General features: G+C 44.6%; 1 long non-coding RNA gene across 2 annotated transcripts in view; it reads left to right on the top strand.

The window, feature by feature from the left end:
• Window positions 1–455: 455 nt before the first annotated feature.
• LOC114487108 (uncharacterized) overlaps window positions 456–24,553 on the top strand; it is a 47,185-nt gene continuing 23,087 nt past the window's right edge. The window contains exons 1-2 of one of the 2 annotated variants that reach the window (XR_003681818.1): window positions 456–521; window positions 1,544–1,668. This is a non-coding gene — a long non-coding RNA (uncharacterized lncRNA). The remainder of the gene's footprint in view (window positions 522–1,543; window positions 1,669–24,553) is intronic. The other variant, XR_003681819.1, reaches the window with a different exon arrangement.

Genomic DNA, 24,553 nt, shown 5'->3' with positions numbered 1-24,553 from the left:
CATGGCTCACGGGCCCAGCCGCTCCGCGGCATGTGGGATCTTCCCGGACCGGGGCACGAACCCGTGTCCCCTGCATCGGCAGGCGGACGCGCAACCACTGCGCCACCAGGGAAGCCCGGGAGACTCTTAATTGCGAAGAATCAGGGGGACCATGAGCTCAGGAGCACCCCCTGGAGGCAGTGAGGACAGGGTTTGAATTCCGTGGAACCCTCGCGGCTAAAGCAGGAGATGGTCACAAGAGCAAGCTTGTGGATGAACCACAGGGCGCAGAGATCTGGGGCACAGGATGTGGGTTCTAACTGGGGCTGCAAACGTTGAGCGTCCTTTCGGTGTCTCCTTGCTTCAGTGTCTTTCGTTCTCCTGCTCAGCGATAGTGGGAGAAATCAGGGAGAAGAAACCAAGGGGTCCCCACTATGAAGGTTAAGGAGCAGAATATACTTTTTTTTTTTCCAACAGTTTCAGTGGCGGCTACATGAATGAGCTGGAGAGGGAAGAACAGTGAGATTACAGAACTGCACAAGGTAACTGAATCGAGTCATTTGGAGACTGGATCAGAGAAGGAAAAGCATTCATCTCTCAAAGCTGCAGTGTATTCAACTGAAAAATGGGAATGCTAGGCAGAAAGCACTGCTCTCTAAGGTGCTAGTAGAAAATGTCAGCATGGTTGCACTTATTGGAGGAACCACTGAAGGGTATCAGGACCCCCCCCCCCCCCCCCCCGCCAAACATGCCACTTTGGCGTAAGGATTATTTTGAGCTGAAGGCAACTGAGAATCAACAACACTCAGGAAGAATTCTCTGGCCTCCCCTTGTCCACCTACAGCTGGGCATAAACTTCCCTTGGTAGCAAGAGTCCCTCTCCTGTACCAGGAGGACGGAAGGGTACCAGGAGCCCCCCCCCCCCCCCCCCGCCAAACATGCCACTTTGGCGTAAGGATTATTTTGAGCTGAAGGCAACTGAGAATCAACAACACTCAGGAAGAATTCTCTGGCCTCCCCTTGTCCACCTACAGCTGGGCATAAACTTCCCTTGGTAGCAAGAGTCCCTCTCCTGTACCAGGAGGACGAGAGCGGCTCATATCGCCAGGGAAAGAGAATCGGCACCGAGATGAGTCTGCATAAACAGACTTTACTGAAATAACCCTTATCTTCCATTAGCTCTTCCGTGTACATCCTAGTCACTTCCCCACAATTTATTGTGCCTCGCAGCCCAAACCCCCTTTCCTTTGTTAAAATGATATATGAGCCCCCGAGTCTAATCACCTCTTTGAGTTTTAGTTCTTTTCTTTTTAATATTTATTTATTTTAGCTTCGCTTGGTCTTAGTTGTGGCATGCAGACTTCTTAGCTGCAGCAAGCAGGCAGCATCTAGTTCCCTGACCAGGGATCGAACCCGGGCCCCTGCCTTCATTGGGACTGCAGAGTCTTACCCACTGGACCACCAGGAAAGTCCCGAGTTTTAGTTCTTTTCTATAAATTCCCATGCATGTAAAATATTAGTAAAAATTGTATGCCTTTTCTCCAATTATCTTGTCTTTTGTTAGTGTAATTTGCAGGCCCCCGGTGACGGAGCTTAAGAGGGTAGAGGAAAGGTTTTTCCTGCCTGACACCGTGTGTCCTGCAAGATGTGCAGATGAGCCAGAGGAGTGCTGCCGTTTTGCCATTAGAGGTGAGGGGGACTCCTCGCAATTTGATTCAATGCCTTGGCATCGTGGGATTTTGCCAAGGCTATTTCTGTGATGACTGTCCACCAGAATTGCTTGGTAAATACCTGTTGACCGACTGGCTGATGGCATGCTAACGGCAATTCGCAGAGAACAGCTTTCTTCTGATGAGTTTTAGTCACAGACCCAGAATAGAAAAGCGATAGAAGCAGCCAGATGTTAAGGTGAGACTTGGGAGAAGAGACGAAAAACTGCTTACCGAGAAGAGTCAGAGGTACGAAGTGATACTGAGTTTCTTGTTTTCCATGAGGAGGAAGGACTTAACACAAGTTGTTGGCTGATTTGAGAGGAAAAGATCACCCAGTCATTCAGAAAGGGCGTTTTGTCATCTGAAAAACATTCCAAGGCAGGAATTTTGTTTAGAGAATTTAGAGTACAAAGTCTTTGACTGTAATCCCAGGAGACACATTGGTGAAATTTAGTTCACTAGAATAAGTGGTACTAAGCCTTCAAAGGAAAACAATACATGACACATCTTTAAAAGTATTTGGGGATTGATATGGGAGCCTGTGATTTAATTTTCCAGAGGCACAGCCCCAAGCAGGACAAGAAACAAATGCTTTTACGTCTAAAACGAGAAATAACGTGGTTACAAAAGATGCTAGTTTGAGATGGCTAATAAGCCACGACCATGAAATATGCCAGGACAATGAAATGAAATACACAGCAATGAAATACCAAGTGAAATACTGGGCCAGATTGGGGAGTGGACAGAGGAATGTTGCACGTGGCAGGGAGATGATGGAATAATCCTTTCACCTTTGAGAGCAGAGCAAGGTTATATGATTATGAAGAACCCGGGCAGTAAACCTGTAAATACAGGTTGAAGGAGCCCTTGAACACAGGACTCCTGAAACTGACCAGCTCAGGTGTGCAGACTGCAGGGAACTCCTTCCATGACGAGGTGGCACATGTGGGATTGATGGACGATTCAGTTTGCCCAGAATCAGAATAAAAGAGGTGGGTAGGGGGGGCACACCGAGGTAGCTCCCACGATGGAGACCAGAGAGCAGAGAAAAAGGAAAAAAGATCACTGCGTTCCGAGTCCAGACACGAAAGGCAAAGTTAGGTCGACTAAAACGAAGGAGAGAACAGGGGAAACAAAAAATGCAGCATGGCCTGGCATTGTGGTCAAAAGCGAGAAACGACGGTGGAAACCGGTCCTTCTTATTCTCCGTGGGCAAAAAGAATCAGCCAGGCCGAGGGCAGATAAAGGAATCCGAGGCTGACTGCCAAAGACCGGAGGTAAAAGACACAAGCAAGAAGAGTTCAGAAGTTCAGGAAAATAAAAGAGGATTATCATTCAAGGGTTCTGTGAACCAGAGAAAAGGTGAAATGACAGGAAGCTCTGGGAGTGGCTGGGGGATGGGGACAGAGCGGGTGGGGGAGGGGAGAGGGGCAGTCACTTGGATGAACTCCACCTTGTGTGGATGGGAGTCTAAGTGCACTGATGCAGGTGGGCCGGCTTTCTTCTCGCAGAGCACCTAATCGACCAAGTAAACTCCCCCCGAAAGACGGGACTAGATGTGATGGTAGAGGACTGATTCTGGCCTGGCTCCGTTTTTACATTCTTGGAGAGAAAATTCCTACTGCCTTGGCACTTCAATCTTTTAAAAAAGTTTAAGTTTTTCTATTTTATTGTTTTGATTAATTAATTAATTTATTTATTTTTGGCTGCATTGTGTCTTTGTTGCTGCACGCGGGCTTTCTCTAGTTGCAGCAAGCAGGGCCTACTCTTCGTTGCGGTGTGTGGGCTTCTCATTGTAGTGGCTTCTCTTGTTGAAGAGCACGGGCTCTAGGTGCGTGGGCTCAGTAGTTGTGGCACTCGGGCTCAGTAGTTGTGGCTCGTGGGCTCAGTAGTTGTGGCACTCGGGCTCAGTAGTTGTGGCTTGTGGGCTCAGTAGTTGTGGCACTCGGGCTCAGTAGTTGTGGCTCACGGGCTCTAGAGCTCAGGCTCAGTAGTTGTGGCACACGGGCTTAGTTGCTCCGCGGCATGTGGGATCTTCCCGGACCAGGGCTCGAACCCATGTCCCATGCAATGGCAGGTGGATTCTTAACCACTGCGCCACCAGGGAAGCCCAAGTTTTCCTATTTTAAATAAAACCACGCCAGATTTGAAAAAGCACTCAGAGGGTTGCTTGTAACAAAGGAAGACAGAGGGGTGGGGCATGAGTGGGGATGTCCAGGGTTCCCCCTTTCCAGGGAATGGAGGATGATAGAAGATAATGAAACAGATGTAGAGGTAATAAGGAGTGCGGTGAAGGCAGGATAAATTAGAGAACTAAAATACTGCCCAGAACAGGAGACAAATCTACAGGAAAATATTGACAGCAAGGAAGAAAGACATCTCTGTAAATGATGGAGATGAGAGAAAAAATGAAGACATACAAGAATAAAATCCAAAGGGGAAAGGCAAGACAGGTCCTGATGAAAGCTGGAAGCATGAAGGATCATTGAGGGAAGGGAAGGGAGTCAAAATGTTGGTAAAAATTAGGATAGATAAAACTAATGAACAGAATTTTCAAAAGTTATAATTTTTTAAAATTTATTTTATTCAAGTATAGTTGATTTACAATGTTGTGTTAATTTCTGCTGTACAGCAAAGCGATTCAGTTATACATGTATATTCTTTTTCATAGCCTTTTCCCTTTCTGTTTCTGACTTACTTCACTTAGTATGATAATCTTTAAGTCCATCCAAGCAAATGGCATTATTTCATTCTTTTTCATGACTGAGTAGTATTCCATTGTGTATATGTACCACATCTTCTTTATCCATTCATCTGTAGATGGACATTTAGGTTGTTTCCATGTCCTGGCTATTGTGAATAGTGCTGCTATGAACATTGGGGTGCATGTATCTTTTCAAATTATGGTTTTCTCCGATATATGCCCAGGAGTGAGATTGCTGGATCACATGGTAGCTCTATTTTTTATTTATTTGGCTGTGCCGGGTCTTAGTTGCGGCATGCAGGATCTTCATTGCGGCATGTGGGCTCTTTTAGTTGCAGCATTCGGGCTCTTCGTTGCAGCACTCGTGTGGGATCTAGTTCCCTTACCAGGGATCGAACCCAGGCCCCCTGCATCGGGAGCACAGAGTCTTAACCACTGGACCACCAGGGAAGTCCCTGGTAGCTCTATTTTTAGTTTTTTGAGGAACCTCCATAATGTTCTCCATAGTGGCTGCACCAATTTACATTCCCACCAGTGTAGGAGGATACCTTGAAAAGTTATAATTTTTAGTGTACTCAGAAGTTTAGAAACTTTGTTAAAATGATGCAGATGGGGGCTTCCCTGGTGGCGCAGTGGTTGGGGGTCCGCCTGCCGATGCAGGGGACGCGGGTTCGTGCCCCGGTCCGGGGGGATCCCACATGCCGCGGAGCGGCTGGGCCCGTGAGCCGTGGCCGCTGAGCCTGCGCGTCCGGAGCCTGTGCTCCGCGACGGGAGAGGCCACAACGGTGAGAGGCCCGCGTACCGCAAAACAAAAACAAAAACAAAAAATGATGCAGATGGGACAGAATATTTAGATTTTTAAAGACCAAAGTTAGAGCATAAAGAATGTGTTCTTGTTTGGCTAGACTGTTGGTTTAAAAAAATGATTTTCAATATATTTGGTCATAGGGTTTTGATGCACTCTTGGAAATTTGAAATGACTGCAAAAAGGGAATTCAAAGATCATTTTGTGAAAATGGTATAGTTTCTCTATTTCTTCCTTTCAGTCTCTTTCTGTACACAAACTTGAATATTCTTTTTCCTAAACATTTGCAGACATCATACTATAGTATGCATTTCCTGTTAGTAAGAACATACTCCTACCTGCCCATGAAAACTCTATCACACCAAAAATTTTTTTTAAATTCACACCTAAGAAAACAAATAGTAATTCCATAATCTCTAATAGGCAGTCATGTTTAAATATCAGCAATGCCAAGAATAATTAAGCTCTTGTTTTTTTGTTTTTTTAAAGAAGAATCCAATTAAGTTTCACCCATCGCGTTTGGTTGTTTTGCCTCTTGAGAGTCTAATCTTTTTAGCCCAAACTCATCATTTCTGACAGGAGAAAAATACTGTTGAGATAAGGTGATTTGCCCAAGGCTGATGCACAGAGCATATGCTCCATTTCACTTAAGTAGGATTTTGTAGTAAGATAGCTTTAAATTTAAAATAATTTAAAAATGATAAGTATCAAAGATGTCATCATCATGCAGGAATTGCTTCTCCTCTCTTAGCAATACTGAACCTTCAGGACAAGTCAGACATTGTCCTGGACATTTGCATTTGTTAGCCTAGTTAACGTGTCACAAACCCCACGATGATGACTCAGAGACGCTGTGCTGTCACACAGCAGAAGCTCAGAGCTGTTGCCAGCCTGAGCTGGGTCTGGAGGCTGGCAGAAGACCTGGCCAGATCCGCTGAGGCTTAATACCATTTATCTGCTCTGACTCTCCAGAACAGCAACACATACTGCCTCTGAGTATATTTCGAGACTGCAGTGGGCCCTCTGTACCCACGGGTTCCGCATTCGCGGATTCAACCAATCGTGGATTGAAAATACTCGGAAAAAAAGTGAAAGTTCTGAAAAGCAAAACTTGAATTTGCCGGGCACTGGCAACTATTTACATAAAATTTACGTTGTATTAAGTATTATAAGTAATCCAGGGATGGTTTAAAGTATACAAAGGATTGTATGGTAGGTTATATGCAAATACTGTGCTATTATTTTACATCAGGGAGTAGAGCATCCTCGGATTTTGGTATCTGCGGAGGTCCTGGAACCTGCCTCCCGCTGATACCGGGGGGGTGACTGTATGTTTGTAAACTGTATGTAACTTTCCGATTGAAGTCATAAAAATAAGTGGTTCCCTCTCCCCAGCTAATTGCCTGCCAGTATTCTCAATAGCTGGCGCTGGAGAGTCAATCAGATGCCACTTTGGAGAAAGGAAAAATGGCAAGCAAGGCCAGGTGAAATATTCAGCCTTTGACGCTTTGGCTCACACAAACTTCTGGGGTTCCTAGGATTCATTTTGGCAATAAAGGGTGACTGCAGAACACTTAGTAACAGTAAGAGGAAGAACAGGTGTTGCAAATGAGAAATACTGCTACTAAATGAACCTAGGTTGAAAGTAAGATTCATGAAAGTGGATCTTTCTCTTGCTGCTTTTGTTTTTTTTCTTGGTAAACTATACGAAGATGCCAAGGTAGATACCTTGGTTTATTTGCCTTTGCATTCCCTGGACTTCATGCATAGTTTGGAATATACACTGGTATTCAGATACTACATTAATTAAGCAAATATTTCCAGAATACATCTGTGTGCCAGGTGCTGTGCTGGTCCTGCCCCGAGATAAGAAACAGGCAATTTCCATCCTGCTTGGTAAGCTTGATGGACGATGGGGTAAGTGCTGAGTGTCGCAGGCTTGGGAGGGACAGGAGGCTTCCAGGAGGAGGTGCCGTTTAAGTCGAGACTGAAGGTGAAGTAGTGATTCAAGTAGGCTGAACTGAATGGGTGAATTTTCTTTGAAGCAGCTTAAAGCCACAGGGAGCAGGAAACTATTAGCACAGATCTTTCTGTTTGAAATGGCAACCAACTGGTGAGAGTGGTAGCCTGTGTGTAGGAAACCAAGGGACGGGGACAAGGACGTATACCCTTTTACACCTTTTATTTTTATTTATTTTTTAAATTTTATTTATTTAATTTATTTATTTTTGGCTGTGTTGGGTCTTCATTGCTGTGCGCGGGCTTTCTCTAGTTGCGGCGAGCAGGGGCTACTCTGCATAGCGGTGCGCAGGTTTCTCACTGCGGTGGCTTCTCTTGTTGCGGAGCACGGGCTCTAGGCTCACGGGCTTCAGTAGTTGCAGCACGCAGCCTCAGTAGTTGTGGCACGCGGGCTCAGTAGTTGTGGTTTGCGGGCTCTAGAGCTCACGCTCAGTAGTTGTGGCACACAGGCTTAGTTACTCCGCGGCATGTGGGATCTTCCCGGACCAGGGCTCAAACCCGTGCCCCCTGCATTGGCAGGTGGATTCTTAACCACTGCACCACCAGGGAAGTCCCTTACACCTTTTAAATTGTCTACTAATTTGTTTGAGTAATTGAAATGATTTTTTCGTACTTCTTGGCACCCCTTTGAGAAAATTTTTAAAAAGAAAACAAAGAATTTATGTTCTAGATGGAAGGTCACCGCAGGGAACAGAACAGGGAAGGACATAAATGTATCCGCCTTCAACTGAGCAAAATTTGAGGATGCTGTAAACTTGACAGTGGTCTAAGGGAAGGGGCTGTGCTTTCCAATGTGTGAGCGTGCTGTGGGCTTATCCAGGGTCCAAAGACAGGAGGCCAGGATGGTGAAGCTGTTAAGAGGCAGGAAATGAATGTGAATGGGTTCATTAAAATCTTGGCAATTTTTTTTTTTTTCTGTACGCGGGCCTCTCACTGTTGTGGCCTCTCCCGTGGCAGAGCGCAGGCTCCGGACGCGCAGGCTCAGCGGCCATGGCTCACGGGCCCAGCCGCTCCGCGGCACGTGGGATCTTCCCGGACCGGGGCACGAACCCGTGTCCCCTGCATCGGCAGGCGGACTCTCAACCACTGCGCCACCAGGGAAGCCCAAAGGGCAGTTTTGATGACGAATGTTTGTACAGGGGACGAAGCAAATACATTTACAAGAGGGTTAGTATTATTGTGTGAGAGTGGTCAGGTGTGAATTTATTTTATTTTACTTTTTTGTTGAGGTATAATTGATTTACAATGTCAGGTTAGTTTCAGGTGTACAGCAAAGTGATTCAGTTATATACATATTCAATAATATATGTATGCTCTTTTTCAGATTCTTTTCCCTTATCGGTTATTACAAAATACTGAGTACAGTTCCCTGTGCTATACACACTTCTGCTATATACACTTGTTGGTTATCTATTTTATAGATACTAGTGTGTATATGTTGATCCCAAACTCCTAATTTCTCCCTCCCCGCCCTTTCCCCTTTGGTAACCGTAAGTTTGCTTTCTATGTCTGTGGGTCTATTTCTGTTTTGTATATAAGTTCATTTGTATCATTTTTTTGAATTCCACATATAAGCAATATCATATTATATTTGTCTTTCTCTGTCTGGCTTACTTCCCTTAGTATGATCATCTCTAGGTCCATCCATGTTGCTGCAAATGGGAGATGTGAATTTTTTAATGGAGCGATTTGTTTTTACTTTTTGAAATTTGTGTTAGGGCAGCATGTTAAAGAAAATGTAAGTCTTCTAAACCCAGTGCAGAACATGAAGTTTGCGGGGAGGGTATACATGTTGGGTCAGGAAGGTTGGATCTGAATCCTGGCTGTTCACTCACTAGCTCTGGAACTTTGGGGATATTATTCAGTTTCTCCACATCGCATCTCTATCAGTGTATCGAGATAGTAACCCACGTGAGAGGGTTGTTTTGAAGGCTGACAATGAAGTGGCAGCTCAGAACACCACCCTCATATTATTTCCACTGGGCAGGATGGCCAGAGTCCTAGGAGACCACCCAGCTCCTGGGTGGGGAGGTGGCTGCTCCGTAGTTCTGGAAAAAAGACGTACAAAGTGCAGGCAACCCACTGATCAGCGAGAAATTCCTGATGGCTAACTGGGCTGTTCACTTTCTCTGCAGCCTCCCACAGGAAAAGAGTCAGACCTCTGTAATAGGAGCCAGAGAGCCCCAGACCCAAGTAAATCACAGTTCATTGAAACAGAGCAGTGGAACAGCTAAGGGAGGAAAGAGGGAAAATCCTCAAGAGAAAAGCAGATATGTCAAGAGGCTTTTACGGATTTGGAGGAGAGGGTAATTGGCGAAGGACATTTCTGTGTCTGTGGAGGAGGGGCGAAGCATATTCTAGGTCTAGGTGGGAGATGACAAAAAGCAGAGGAAACACAAAACTATCAAATGTCTGCGATAACGTTTTCGAGCAACTAGAGCAAGACGTGGGTGAATGAGAGGTCAAAAAAAGATTGTATGAGCATATTTTTTTTAAAAATACATACAAGAACAGGACTTCCCTGGCAGTCCAGTGGTTGAGACTTCACCTTCCAGTGCAGGGGGTACGGGTTGGATCCCTGGTTGGGGGGCTAAGATCCCACATGCCTCGCGGCCAAAAAACCAAAACATAAAACAGAAGCAAGGTCCTCCCTGGTGGCGCAGTGGTTAAGAATCCGCCTGCCAATGCAGGGGACAAGGGTTCAAGCCCTGGTCCGGGAAGATCCCACATGCTGCGGAGCAACTAGGCCCGTGCGCCACAACTACTGAGCCTGTGCTCTGGAGGCCATGAACCGCAACTACTGAGCCCACGTGCCATAACTACTGAAGCCCACATGCCTAGAACCCGAGCTCTGCCACAAGAGAAGACACCGCAATGAGAAGCCCGCACACCGCAACGAAGAGTAGCCCCCGCTCACCGCAACTAGGGAAAGCCCACGCACAGCAACGAAGACCCAACACAGCCAAAAATAAATAAATAAATAAAATTTATTTTTTAAAAAAAAGAAGCAATATTGTAACAAATTCAATAAAGGCTTTAAAAATGGTCCACATCAAAAAAAATCTTTAAAAATACATACAAGGACACAAAGTTGGATTTATATTGTTTCAATGCCTTCATCAAATAAGTGAGAATAAATATATCTTTTAATGTTATACAAACAATTTACAGGTGCTCTACAGTGGGTTTGGGCCCTGTTAAAAATATTTGGAGGGAACAGCCCAGGTAAAAATATTCACGTGGAATTTGTACTTATATGTGTCTTGGAAGGGCCCTTAGCCCCTGTGGACCATCCCTGCTGGTTATTCGTACTGGCTCCTCCTACTGTCCTGTTGGACCTGATAATTCATATTTGCGAAACACTTTTGAAAAAAAATATCAATACATACAAGACAATTAGAGAAAATCATGTAAGGAAGTCACTTTCCGGGTCAAGGATCCATAGGCGCTCCCCTTGTCTTGATGTTCAAGGCCTTCTATAATCTGGACCCAAATGTACTTGTCCAGTCTTGACGCCAACTACAATAAATAAATAAGTCATTTATCAAACCCTTGTTGACTTGCTGTCGGGGTCTGGGTCCCGAAGGGAGGAAGCCCCAACTGCCCTGTCATCTCACAGGGAATGCCGTCCTCTGCAGGTAAGCCAGGCTGCCTCCAGAAAAATGGAGTGCTCCATCGTCCCTTCTGTTAAGAGGTGAGAAAAAGAGAATAGCTCAGGGGAGCACAAGTGACGAAGGCATTCCAGAAATTGCTCCCCTGGTGAAGGACCTGGGATTCTTCCTGTTGCCTTGGAAGTTTCCTCAAGCTTCTTCTTCCCCATCTAAGCCCCACCTTCCTTCTCTGGCCACTCAACACATCCGGCCAACAGCCCTCCCCTCAAGGAGTTTGTAAGCTGGTAGAAGAGATTAAACAAGGACTTATTAACTATGACAGCGGCCAGCATGTGGCAGGAGTGCAAAATGCTACTGGAGAGAGAGGAGGAGGGTGGAAGAGGAGGGAGAGAAGGTACTAGAATGACTTTGAGGAAGAGGTAACATGGGCGATGGAAAAGCATGGATAGAATGTGGAGAGGTTGTCAAGTTGAAGAAGGGTTGGTTGAGAACCTTGCACGGTGGATTTGGTACTTGTTTGGGTGTAAGTATTCAGGTGACAAACCCAGAGAGAGTGATTTGGGCTGTCCCGTGAAGAGCCTTTATTGGCAGGCTGAGAAATGTGTACCTGACATAGTAGCCAGTAGGGATCCACTGGAGGTCTTTGAGCAGCAGAGGTACACAGAACCGCGTGATCTCTGAGCTCAAAGGGACTTCAAGGCCTTTGGTTCCATCCAAAGCTTGACATCTCTGACTGTCAGGTCTAGGCTTGGCCACTAGATTCCCCTTGTTGTGAGGTTTAATGAGATGACACCTGTAAAGTGCTTAGCTCAGGATTTGCCAGAGAGTAAAGCTCAATAAATCTTCACTGCTGTCGCCAACATCACCGTACACTGGGTTATAATTTAGGAAGGTTTTCCTTAAGCCTTCTTCCACATTTGTCCTGTAAGACTTTGAAGACAGCTAGCCCATTCCTATTTGAGCTTTTTCTTCTCTAGACCGAATTTTCTTGGTTTCCTCCACCACTCCACATCCCTTTACCTGCCTGACTGTCTCCAGTTCTTATAAAATGTGATACATAGGACTTCCCTGGTGGCTCTGTGGTTAAGAATCTGCCTGCCAATGCAGGGGACATGGGTTCAAGCCCTGGTCCGGGAAGATCCCACATGCCGCAGAGCAACTAAGCCCGCGAGCCACAACTCCTGAGCCCATGTGCCACAACTATTGAGCCTGCGCTCTGGAGCCTGCAAGCCACAACTACTGAAGCCCGCGCGCCTAGAGCCCGTGCTCCGCAACAAGAGAAGCCACAGCAATGAGAAGCCCGCGCACCGCAACAAACAGTAGCCTCCGCTGGCCTCAACCAGAGAAAGCCCGCGCACAGCAACCAACACAGCCAAAGAAACAAACAAATAAATAAATGTGGTACAGGGAACCCAGTTGTCTGATCACAGCTGACCAGAGCAGACCCTTCCCTTCTCTCATTCTACAGAAGATGCCTGAAGTGGAAAAAAAATTTAAGATTTTTTTGGGAGTCACACTCAATATAATACTGGCACTCATCACACTGAACTGATGAACATAATACTGATTTCAACTCCTAAGGCATTCCCGAAGGCACTACTGCTAAGCTAGAACCTTTTCTATTCTCTACTCATACTTGGTCCCTGCAAAAGACCTCAGATTGCTTTATGATTGTCTCCTCTTATTGTCAGGAAAAATTGTGAAAGGCCTTGAAACGGGCAAAAAGATTACTGAGTTTCCATTCAGTGGATTGCTGGGTATCATCTAGCAGATTCTTCTGGGTTGTCTGGTTTTACGGGGGTCTGTGTCTTTCATTGTTTTTGACTGAACTGTTTTGCAAATATAAATTGTAGAAAACACACAGTGGTAATGCAAAGAATTCTTTTCCAGAAAGAGAAAAATGAATTTTGTCTGGTGGACATGCAATTGATTTTCACCCCGTGAAAGAGGCTGCCAGTCTGGCATCGATTAGCAAATTTATTTCAGCATTTCTGATTGCTTCTATACTTGTCCGTTCTTTGGATTCCCCTTGGAGCCAGTTGTAATGTTTTACTGCCTTCATGGTTAGTTAATGAGTTAATTAATGGGCACATGTTCATTTTATATTAGTATGAGAACCCTTATTCTTACTTAAAATTATTCTTCAGCACTGATTTTCTTATCCCTTCACAAGTTGGAAAGGCATGAACAGGGCAGAAATGAAGACTGATGAAGCAATAGAGACCTCATTTTAAATTGACATGGATTGCAATTGCCAAGATATGGAAGCAACCTAAGTGTCTATCAACAGATGAATGGAGAAAGAATATGTGGTACTCACACACACACACACACACACACACACACACACACACACAATGGAATACTACTCAGCCGTAAAAAGAATGAAATTCTGCTATTTGCTGCAATGTGGATGGTCATAGAAAATATTATGCATAGTGAAATGTCAGAGAAAGACAACTACTGTATGTTATTACTTATATGTGGAATCTAAAAAATAAACTAGTGAATATAACAAAAAAGAAACATTCACAGATATAGTGGTTACAGACTATGCAGACTAGTGGTTATCAGTGGGGAAAGGGATGGAGGGGGTCACGATAGGTGTAGGGGATTAAGAGGTACAAGCTACTATGTATAGAATAAAAAAGCCACAAGGATATATTGTACAGCACAAGGAATATAGCCAATATTTTATAAGAACTGTAAATGGAGTGTAAGCTATAACATTTTTACTTTTTTTTTTTTTTTTTTTTTGCGGTACGCGGGCCTCTCACTGTTGTGGCCTCTCCCGTTGCGGAGCACAGGCTCCGGACGCGCAGGCCCAGTGGCCACGGCTCACGGGCCCAGCCGCTCCGCGGCATGTGGGACCCTCCCGGACCGGGGCACGAACCCGTGTCCCCCGCATCGGCAGGCGGACTCTCAACCAGTGCGCCACCAGGGAAGCCCCAAGCTATAACATTTTTGAATCTCTGTGTTGTACACCCAAAACTGACATCATATTGTAAATCAACTATACCTCAATTTTTTAAAAATTATAAGTTTTTTAAAAAAGAAAAAAAGATTAACATGGGTCTACCAACCCATATCTTTTGGTAAAGTTGTTCAACAAGTTATTAATCCATTGAACCATACCAACGTGCCTCTACTTACAAACAAGCTGTTCATAAGTCCATTTGAGCATAAATTCCACATGATTAAGAGGGGTTAAAACTGCTGTCCCAGGACTTCCCTGGCAGTCCATTGGTTAAGACTTCACCTTCCAATGCAGGGGGTGCGGGTTCAATCCCTGGTCATGGAGCTAAGATCCCACATGCCTCAGGGCCAAAAAACCAAAACATAAAACAGAAGCAATATTGTAACAAATTCAATAAAGACTTAAAAAAAACAAACGGCTTCCTTTAAAAAACAAAAAAACTGCCGTCCCCAGGTGTATTCCCTCTAATGATGGATGCAGGTCTGACTTTGATAATTTTTAGATCAGTCATAGATTTCCTCTTCCTCGCTCATTTACATTCGAATGGATACCCTTTGCCAAAAGAGACCAGTTTTACCTGGACTAAAAGTCCTTAGTGATCTTGTTGGAGAGTAGTGAGTAGGAGAAATGTATTGCTTTGGAGAAGGGGAGTTTGGGGCTTGGTTAGTGGAAACAGAATGCATTAAGTGAATGAAGTTAAGGTCTGTTACCAGCCTGCAGAAATAGTGCAGAAACAGCTAGGAGAACGAGGAGGTGGCTGCCATGATGACATTTTGGCCTCGAAGACAGTGAGACAGCCAAGATGCAGGTGGACAAATGGAAGAGAGCGCGCTTCCTCATGCTAATGATATTATAATGATAAGTAAACATTAATCTGGTCCTAAGGAAGCCTGTGTCTAGTGGATGCGCCTTGGGAGAAGGACAGGAGGGTTTTGAGAGGATGCTCTTGAGCAGACAGAGGATGAGATCCTGGACAGGAAAGGACTGAGTTAGGAGAATGAGAGCTGGCGAAGAGGCCTGGGTGCTGGAGACCTTGGGTATTACAGACTGGTATCCCGGTGTTGGTTCGGGTCTAAGGACACGATAAATCAGGATTATGGCTCCACAATGCCTCACCTCGGCCATTGCTACACTAGAGGTAAACTTAGAAGGAGCAGGAGAGGTGAGGCAACCATTGCAGTCACTTTGCAGGACATTGCTTAGCACTTACTGTCTTCAGATTTCACCACTCTTGGCAGCGGAAGTGGCCACGCCCACTGCACCACAGTTGACGGTGGGTAGAGCCGCATCATTGAGCTTTCACTCTGGACCTGCTTTGTTTGCATCAATGTCAGGTCTTCTGCTCAAATGCTTCTGGGTTATATGTTAGTCCACATCACTCAACCTTCTGTCCAAGGATGAGAGGCTTATTAAATGACTTGCTCAAGTCCTGGCCCGGTATATTTAGTACTTTTTCTAATTTACTGGTTTAGCCATAGAAAGAAATTAATCTTAGACAACACCTTAGAAAGATTATGCCTCAGAAAGATTACTTTGTCATCAGTGTGTAGGCTGTATCAGGAGGGTGCATAGAGAGGTGAGCATGGAATTTGAAGGAGACCACGCTTGCCAGTCGTTGTACAGGTGACAATGATAGTCGACAGTGTAAGATGCTACAGAGAGGATGAGGTGAGTGAAGGCTTTCAGACAGAGCAGGTGGAAGGTCACTGACGGTCCTGGAATCAAGGTAGAAACCAGATTACAGGAAGTTAAGGAAAGAGTGAGTGGGGGGGAGATATTTACAACAGGTGTAAACTTCTCTTTCAATCAGATCGATATGAAGATGAGGGAAGAGACGAGATGGGTAGCATGAGTGGGAAGGAGGGTTATTTGGGGGACTGGGTAGTTCGAGAACAGTCATAAAAAGAGAGGAAGGAATGAATGTATCTGGAAAAACTGAAGGTAAGAGTAGAGAGAGGAGATAACCATGGAGCAGAATCCTAGCAGTGCTGGGAGGGGACGTCATTACGGTCACAAGTACAAGGAAGGAGGAACCAGGGGAATGAAGGAGGAGTTTTGCTCCTGAGAAGAGAAGAATAGGTGGAGAGTCAGGAAGACGTTGACGTAAAGCGAAGGCGTGTTGACGTAGGTCACTTCAGATGCTCTCAAATGTTTTAAGGCAAAGCAGATCTGAGGATGAGGAAAGGAGGGAGCTGGAGAGTCCAGTAATCACCTGTTCAGATGCCTTAATTTTGCACTTGCTCCTTGGTGCCCTCACGCCCTTGACCTTCCATTGCGTCCAGCCTGCTCAACCTTACCTCCTGGGCCACCCGATCACCTGTTCAAGTGTATCCGTGCGCACACCAGCAGCTGCACGAAGCTAAGGGGAAAGCACATAAGCTGAGTGCACCTTTCAAAGGCCGTCAGCCCTGGCTGGCACAGTGACGTCATCCGTTCTCCAAGGCCCGTTCCCCAGAGCTGCTGCTCTGAAACTCCCCCTGAGAGGAATAAATGTGTAGGTGAGTCCATCCGGGCTCTACTTTTCAGACCATGAGTATTTCAGATATTCTCTTTGGGGCTCTTGGTAATAGAATGGTTTTTAAAATTAACAGAAATAATGCTTTATAAACATAATTTATGTATATAGGTGTTTTAGAAAAAAAGATTAAAAGCTGATTTGTTTTTCTTTTTTTTGTTGTTGTTTTTTTAAAATTAATTTTATTGGAGTATAGTTGATTCACAATGTTGTGTTACTTTCAGGTGTACAGCAAAGTGAATCTGTTATACATATACATGTATCCACTCTTTTTTAGATTCTTTTCCCATATAGGCCATTGCAGAGTATTGAGTAGAGTTCCCTGTGCTATACAGTAGGTCCTTATTAGTTATCTATTTTATATATCATAGTGTGTATATGTCAATCCCAATCTCCCAATTTATCTCTCCCCCTTTCCCCCCAGTAACCATATGTTTGTTTTCTACAGCTGTGAGTCCACTTCTATTTTGTTTTATTTTTTTTCTGTTTTTTTTTCTTTTCTGTTTTATAAATAAGTTCATTTTTAGATTCTACATATAAGTGATATCATATGGTATTTGTCTTTCTCTGTCTGACTTAGTTCACTTTATATGACAATCTCTAGGTCCATGCATGTTGTTGCAAGTGGCATTTTTTCGTTCTTTTTTATGGCTGAGTAATATTCCATTGTATATATGTACCACATCTTCTTTTCTTTTAATAAACATGGTTCTTTTTAAAAATCAATTACTTAATTAATTTTGGCTGTGTTGGGTCTTAGTTGCAGGCACACAGGATCTTCCTTGAGGCATGAGGGATTTTTTCGTTGTGGCGCATGGGCTCTTCGTTGCGGCACTCGGGCTTCTCTCGTTGTGGCCTGCGGGCCTCTCTCTGGTTGTGGCATGTGGGTTTTCTCTTCTCTAGTCGAGGTGGGCTCAGTAGTTGTGGCGCACGGGCTTAGCTGCCCCGTGGCGTGTGGGATCTTAGTTCCCTGACCAGGGGTCGAACCCACGTCCCCTGCATTAGAAGGCAGATTCTTTACCATTGGACCACGAGGGAAGTCCCATGTACCACACCTTCTTTATCCATTCATCTGTCGGTGGACCCTTAGGTTGCTTCCATGTCCTGGCTATCGTAAATAGAGCTGCTGTCAACATTGGGGTGCGCGTGTCTTTTCGACTGTTTCTCATTTAACACATATTTATTGAGCACTGTCCTTGGGGCACAGGGATGCAGATTCCCTGCCTTCCTGGGCTTCATGTTCTACTGAGGTAGTCAGGCAACAAGCAACAACCACGACAACAGTCATAGTAATAATAATATAACAAGACTCTGAACCAAATTAAGGCAGAGTAAGAGTAGAGAGGGTGTTAGAGCAGGGACAGTGGTATCTCAAGATGGTAAGATTACAGATAATTTGCCTTTTTTCTTCGTGTTTTTCTCTATTTTCCAAATTGTTTACAATAAACATGCATTCCTTCTGTAATTAGAAAAAAATAAACGCCATTTGGAGAAATGTTCTGTTAAGTGGCAGTGACAGATTATCAGACTTCTGTTCACTTTCTCCCTTGCTCTTTCTCGACAAAGGTCTTTGTTGTTTACTGATCCACTGTGTATGACTTGTGATTTTCCTGGGGAGAACAGGAAGAAAGAAAGGGCAGGTGGATTTACCAGCATTTCTTTATTTACCTCAGCCTGTAAGCAAAGTGCAAGAAACCAAACACTGATAGGGTCACTCTTGGGAAGAAGTGAGTTGGCAGAGCGCTAAATGCAGCCCTGAGCATCTGCCGTCCCACCCGGTTGCCCCTCCTCCTTGGTTCTGTGTCCGTCACTGCAGTTACAAAGGGCACTGCTGCGCCTGGCAGAAACCCACTACCTCCACCGTGGGCCACAGGTCCCTGGGGACGATGGTTGAGTCCATATCTCTGGCTGTGACACCCCCGCCAGCAGAGCCTTTGTACCCACCCAGTGCCACCACGTGAAGGACATCCGCAGCCCCTGGCTCGGAGCTCAGGTGATGGAGCCGGCTGCACCTGTCTGAGACTTGATTAGCCATTATCAAGTTCATGGAGCAAAGTCATGTAAGGGTGATAAATGGATAAGAAACAGCTTGGGAATTCAGCAGAGAATCTTAGGGATTGAACCAACTGTAGGCTGGTGTTTTTTAGAGAAAAACCACCAGGATATGCCTAGGAATCAAGATGCTGGTGTTAGGAGAGAGCGTGGAGAGATGCAGGGCTGGGTATGACAGTTCTGTAGGTGCTGTGAGGTTGATCCTATTATATCTCTAGGTGTCTCTTACTAGGATGTAGATGTCCTTGGGACACGATGGTTTTTCCTGATCTTTTCGGATACTCTCCAGGACTTTATCTCCCCTCCTAGTGGTTTATCAAAAAGAAAGCTTTTCATTCCATAATTAGAGATAAGGATGAAAATGTAAATTCTGTGCTCTCTGGCCCCAAGCTTAATAAGACCTGGTCCCAGCCCCCAAGGGAACAGTGTGATAAGAGGCCAGGCCGGGTGCTACAGGAGTGTAAAGAAGGGGCAAGAAGACGTGGTGGCAGTGAACACAGAATGTGGTCTCTAAATTCAGTCCCGCTTGTGTCACAACAGCTCTAATTTTCATAAATCACACAATTCACATCTGCACGAATTTTCAGGGTTGTTTTTGTAGAAATATTTTTCTTTGGGATGTCGTTAATTGGATCCATTCCACAGCTTATCTTTTCATGAAAGGGGACCACTGTCTGACAGCCCGGGTCACTCGAAGAATCCCAGTCTGATCTATCACACGTTGGTTAAACTCAGTGGGCCCTTCAGGCCAGTTCATCAGCTCTTGTACCCAAACTGTAGGATGCTTTGGTGTGGAACTTTAAAAGTCACGTCGATCAACTAAACAGTGAATTCGTGTATCATGTGAGTGAACTATAATAATATAATAAGGTTTTACATCCGTGATTAGTTTCCTATTGCTGCTGTAACAAATTACCACAAACCTAGTGGCTTAAAGCAACACAATTTATTATTTTACGATTCTGGAGGTCAGAAGTCCCATAAGAGTTTTAGAAGGCTGAAATCCAGATATTGGAAGCTCCAGAGAGAATCTGTTTTCTTACCTTTTTCTGGAGGCTGCCGTCATTCCTTGGCTCTCGGCCCTACTCCTTTGTCTTCAAAGCACGTCACTCCAATCTCTGCTTACGTCCTTGCATCTCTTTTTTCTGACCTTGACCCTCTTGCCTCCCTCTTTATTTTTATTGTTGTAAAATACATATAACACAAAATATGGCATTAACCCTTTTTTTAAGTGTACAATTCAGTGGCATTAATTACAACCACAATGTAGTACAACAGCCCCACTCTTTCCAAAACCTTCCTCGCCCAAGCAGAAACCCTTTACCTGTTAAGCAATAACTCCCCATTCCCTCCTCCTGGCTCCAGTCTATTTGCTGTTTCTACAGTTGTCTGTTCTACATATTTCATGTAAATGGAGTCATGCAGCGTTTATCCTTTTGTGTTTGTTCTTCTCACTTAACGTAATGTTTTCGATATTCATCCACGTTGTAGGATATTTTAGAACTTCATTCCTTTTGTGGCTGAATAATATTGCATTGAATGCATACACCACATTTTGTTTATCCGTTCATCAGTTGATGGACACTTGGCTTATTTCCGTTTTTTCCATATTGTGCATAATGCTGCAATGAACATTGGAGTATGTTTAAGTTCCTGTTTTCACTTCTTTCAGTTGTATATCTAAGAGCAGAATTGTGGGATTACATGAAAGTGCTATGTTTAGATTTTTGAGGAGCTGCCAAACTGTTCTCCAGAGTAACCGCACCGTTTTCCATTCGCACCATCAATGTGCGTGGGTCCCAATTTCTCCACATCTTCACCAACACTTGTTATTGTCTGTCTTTATGATTATAGTTATCCTCATGCATGTGAGGTGGTTTCTTATTGTAGTTTTGGTTTCTTTAATGGCTAATGATGTTGATTATCCTTTCATGTGCTCTTTGGCCAATTGTAAATCTTCTTAGGAGAAATGTCTATTTAAATCTTCTGCCCCTTTTTAGTTGGGTTGTTTGTCTTTTTGTCATTGAGTTGTAGGAGTTCTTTATGTATTCTGGACATTAATCCCTTATCAGACATACAGCGTGCAGATATTTTCTCCCATTCTCACATTTGCCGTTTCACTCTCTTGATAGCGTCCTTTGATGCACAAAAGTTTTGCCTCCCTCTTATAAGGATCCTTGTCATTACACCGAATAATCCAAGGTAATCTCACTATCTCAAGATCCTTAATTTAATCACATCTGCAAAGTCTGTCCCTTTTGCCACGTAAGGTAATGTATTCATAGGGTCTGAGGCTAGGAGGTGGACCTCTTTGGGGGAGCCAATATTCCGTCTACCACGATTCATTTCAAAATGTCTACAAAGTCAGAAATTATGCATGTACTTGTGCAAAAAGATGTAAGAAAGCAACCTGCCTCGTGTGCAGCTGTCATTTAGGGCTTCTGCCCTGAATCCCCCTTTCACCCTGTGCCGGGTTACTTAACTTCTCTGGGCTACTGAACTTCTCTGTTCATTCTTCAGATGAGACCAATTGTCCTTCCCCTTTTCCTCCTGTGGGTCTTAAGGGTGAGCGATGAACAGACCCGGTTGGGGCTTTTTTGTCATCTGCATGAACAGAAGTCCCAAATATAAAAGTTACTTTAAGGAACATCAAGAAAACTGGAGCACAGTGAGTGCATAAATGCCAGCCAACAAATAAGGTTTATGTTTGGATCTGTATCAGAAGGAAAAATTACAGACCTATGAAGATTAATGAGACCATGTCTCGGAAAACCTTTGAGCTCTTTGGAGGAAAAGTGCTTTGTGAATGCAAGCATTTCTACGCCCCTCCTCACCTTTTTTTCCCCACCAGCAGCTGCGGTGCTTTTTATTCCTCGTACCTATCACAGCAGCCTGTAATTATGGGAAGTAATAATTGTGCTTGGGTGGAAAGGTGGCAGAGGGCAAAGATACCTTGGTAAGAACATAGGACCAAATGCTGGATTAGCATCAGGGGAGGGCCTGACCCACGAAGTCACAGAATCTGAAAAGACAGCTCTTTTCCTATGTTCCCAAAGCCTTCAAAATAAGTGTATGTACATTAGACAGAGTAATTTCACTAATAGGAATCTAGCCTAAAGAAATGCTCAGAAACACAGGCTAGCATATAAACCAAAGATGTTTGTCATCATTATTTGTAACTGAGAAAGACTGGAAACAACCTAAATGTTGCTTCCAACAGTTGGAAATAGGTAAATGACGTCATGAAGCACCATGTAGTATTATGCAGCCGTCCAACACATCAATGAATAATTTTTAACGATGTTAGGAAAGGAGTCTGATCAAGTGTAACAGAAAAAAGCAAGACTGATTTCAATATGAACTGTGTTCTCAGCAACATAAGGTACTGATAGGTAGGAAAAAGGAAAACAAAAAACAAGGAATGCACTAAGTGTTACCACCTGTTATTTCCGCTTGGTGGAATTCTGGTTGTGAGTCCAGTGACCCAGGGAGGCTGGGTTCCTTTGCTTACTGGGTTGCCGTTTCCTGGGAATGATGCCAACATGTTGGGTTGTTTTTTTGATATTTGCCTTGCTTTGAGGAAGGATCAGAGAACTGAAGTATTAAAACAAAATTTAGGAGAAAAACATAGACCCAACGCAGCCAAAAATAAATAAATAAAAACAAGTAAATTTTAAAAGGAGGGCGCTGAGAGGTCAGGAATACTTCAAAGGCAATGGCGATGGGTCAACTTAAGTTTCACCTGGAAGGGAGGTTTAGGAAGGGGGCTGCCTGCTCACTGCTCTGGGGCCTGGGCCTCCCCGCATCTAAAGGATGCATTCGGATCTGGGGCTTCTGCCTCGAGGTCAATCTAAGGTCGCTCACCCACTTCCAACCGCCCAGGACTTGAGCCAAAAGGACACTTTGCATCCTTGTTGTCTGGCCCTTCCTGCTTTCCGTCCACTTCAGTGACCCAGGCCTACCCAGCGCCGACACTGGCCCCTGGGTTCCTGACGGTCTGGGATGTGTTTCTGAGTGAGGGAGTTCTGATCTCTAAAGGGAAACCCACGAGTGGTTTGCACCTTTGCTCTGCCAGCCAGCTCTAACTTTGCTTCATAAATAAGAACTTCTGTATACCGTGGTCCAGCCACCGCGTTTTCCCCAGCTGCGGGCCTGGAGTTTCCACGGCTTTGGCACTGCTTCTGCTTGAGAGGTTTAATTGATAACATAATGAAGCAACTTAAATATAGCCCAGTAACTGCCTCGCTCCGACGCCAAGGAGCTGCACTTCTCCTCCCCAAGCCTACCTGTCCTGGGATTGGGGCCCTGACCTGGCCTCCTGGGCTGGCTGAGTCCACGCTGTATCCTCCTAAGGACCAGGAAAGGGGCCATGGGTGATCCTGGCCTTTTCACTTGCAGCAGGAGGTCCTCTGGTATGTATTTCCTGGGGATGTCTCTGGTCATAAAACAGTTTCCTCAGAGATGCTACAGTGATCATCCTTGGATGATTTCACTTCTGCAGTGCCAGGCTCCGTGCTGGGAAGTGATGTTGGAATACGGTGAAAGGCCAGGACCTAGCTGCTTGTGGGCTGTAAATTCAGCCTTTAATTTTAAAAATTAGTGTTTTATTGTGAAACGTGTATTCTCATAGCATATGACATAATTTCTGTTGGCAGGTAGTACAGTATGTTAAAAAAAAAAAAAAAAAAAAGCTTAGGCTCTGGAACCAGACCGCTTGAGTCTAAATCCTACCCCAGCCAGTTAGAAGCTGTGTGAGCTTAGGTTTGTTCCTTAACATCTCTGGTCACTAGTTTCCGTGTTTGTAAAATGGGGGAGATAATGTCAGACCTACCTTAAAGACTGTTGTGAAGGGTTATATGAGTTTTAAACAAGGAAAGCACTTAGATCAGTGCTGGGCATAGAGAAAGCATTCAATAAATAATAATAAGTTCTTTTTTATTGTGGTAAAATGTACATAACATAAAATGTACTATTTTAATCATTTCTAAGCGCACAGTGCAGTGGCCCTCAGGGCATTCGCATTGTGCCTGCCGTCACCACCGCCCACCTCCAGAGCTCCTTCCTCTTGCAGAACTGAAACTCTACACCCTTTAAGCAGTAACTCCCCACCCCCCTCTGCTCCCAGCCCCTGGTAATCACCATTCCTTCTATGAATTTGACTATTCTAGCTTCCTCATATAATTGGAATCACACAGTATTGTCCTTCCGTGACTGGTTTCTTTTACTTAGAATCATGACCTCAAGATTCATCCATGTTGTAGCCTGTGTCAGAATTTCTCTCCTTTTTAAGGCTGAATAATATCACTTGTATGTCTACACCACGTTCTGTTTATTCATTCGTCTGTAAATGGACATATGAGCTGTTTCCACGTTTCAGCTACTGTGAATAATGCTGCTATGAACATGGGTATACAAATAGCTGTTCGGGTCCCTGCTTTCACTTCTTTTGGGTACATACCCAGAAGTGGAATTGCTGGATTCTATGGTAATCCTATGCTTAATTGTTTGAGGACCAATCCTACTGTTTTTCACAACAGCTGCACCGTCATTCCCATGGTTTTAAACACTATCTACAGGCTGATGAATTCCAGCTTTATATCTATAACTTCATCCTTTTCCTGAGCCGCAGGTAGACGACACAATTGCCCGCTTGGTCTTTTCAATTAGACGTCTCACAGGCATCTCGGGATTCAACAAGTCCCAAATTGCACTCGTTACCCCACCCTACTCTTCCCCGTGTGGGTAAATGACACTAATTAAAAATCTGGCTGCTCAAAATGGAAACCTTTAAGCGGGACCAGCTACATAATTTGCCAGACCTGGTGCTAAATGAAGATGGGGAGCCCCAGGCAGGAACAGGGAAGCCATATCCCCCTTATTACAGTTCTGTGCCCCAGCCCCCAGTGGACCGGACGCCCTGTGGGTATTGCAGCCTCCGTGCTGGAATGTGCCCAGTACCTGGAACCATGGTGGCCGAGAGCCACCCTGAGGTCCCCGCCAACCCTGGGTGGGGACGGCTGTTGGCACTGACCACACCCCCATGAAGCTGGCCGTGAATCCTTCAATGAATCCTTTTTTTTAAAAAAAATATCTTTATTGGAGTATAATCGCTTTACAATGGTGTCTTAGTGTCTGCTGTATAACAAAGTGAATCAGCTATACGTATACATATATCCCCA

The sequence above is a fragment of the Physeter macrocephalus genome, chromosome 11, assembly GCF_002837175.3.
Source record: "Physeter macrocephalus isolate SW-GA chromosome 11, ASM283717v5, whole genome shotgun sequence".
NCBI lineage: Eukaryota > Metazoa > Chordata > Mammalia > Artiodactyla > Physeteridae > Physeter > Physeter macrocephalus.
The sequence above is the reverse complement of the archived record's forward strand: the minus strand, read 5'-3'. Positions and strand labels throughout refer to the sequence as shown.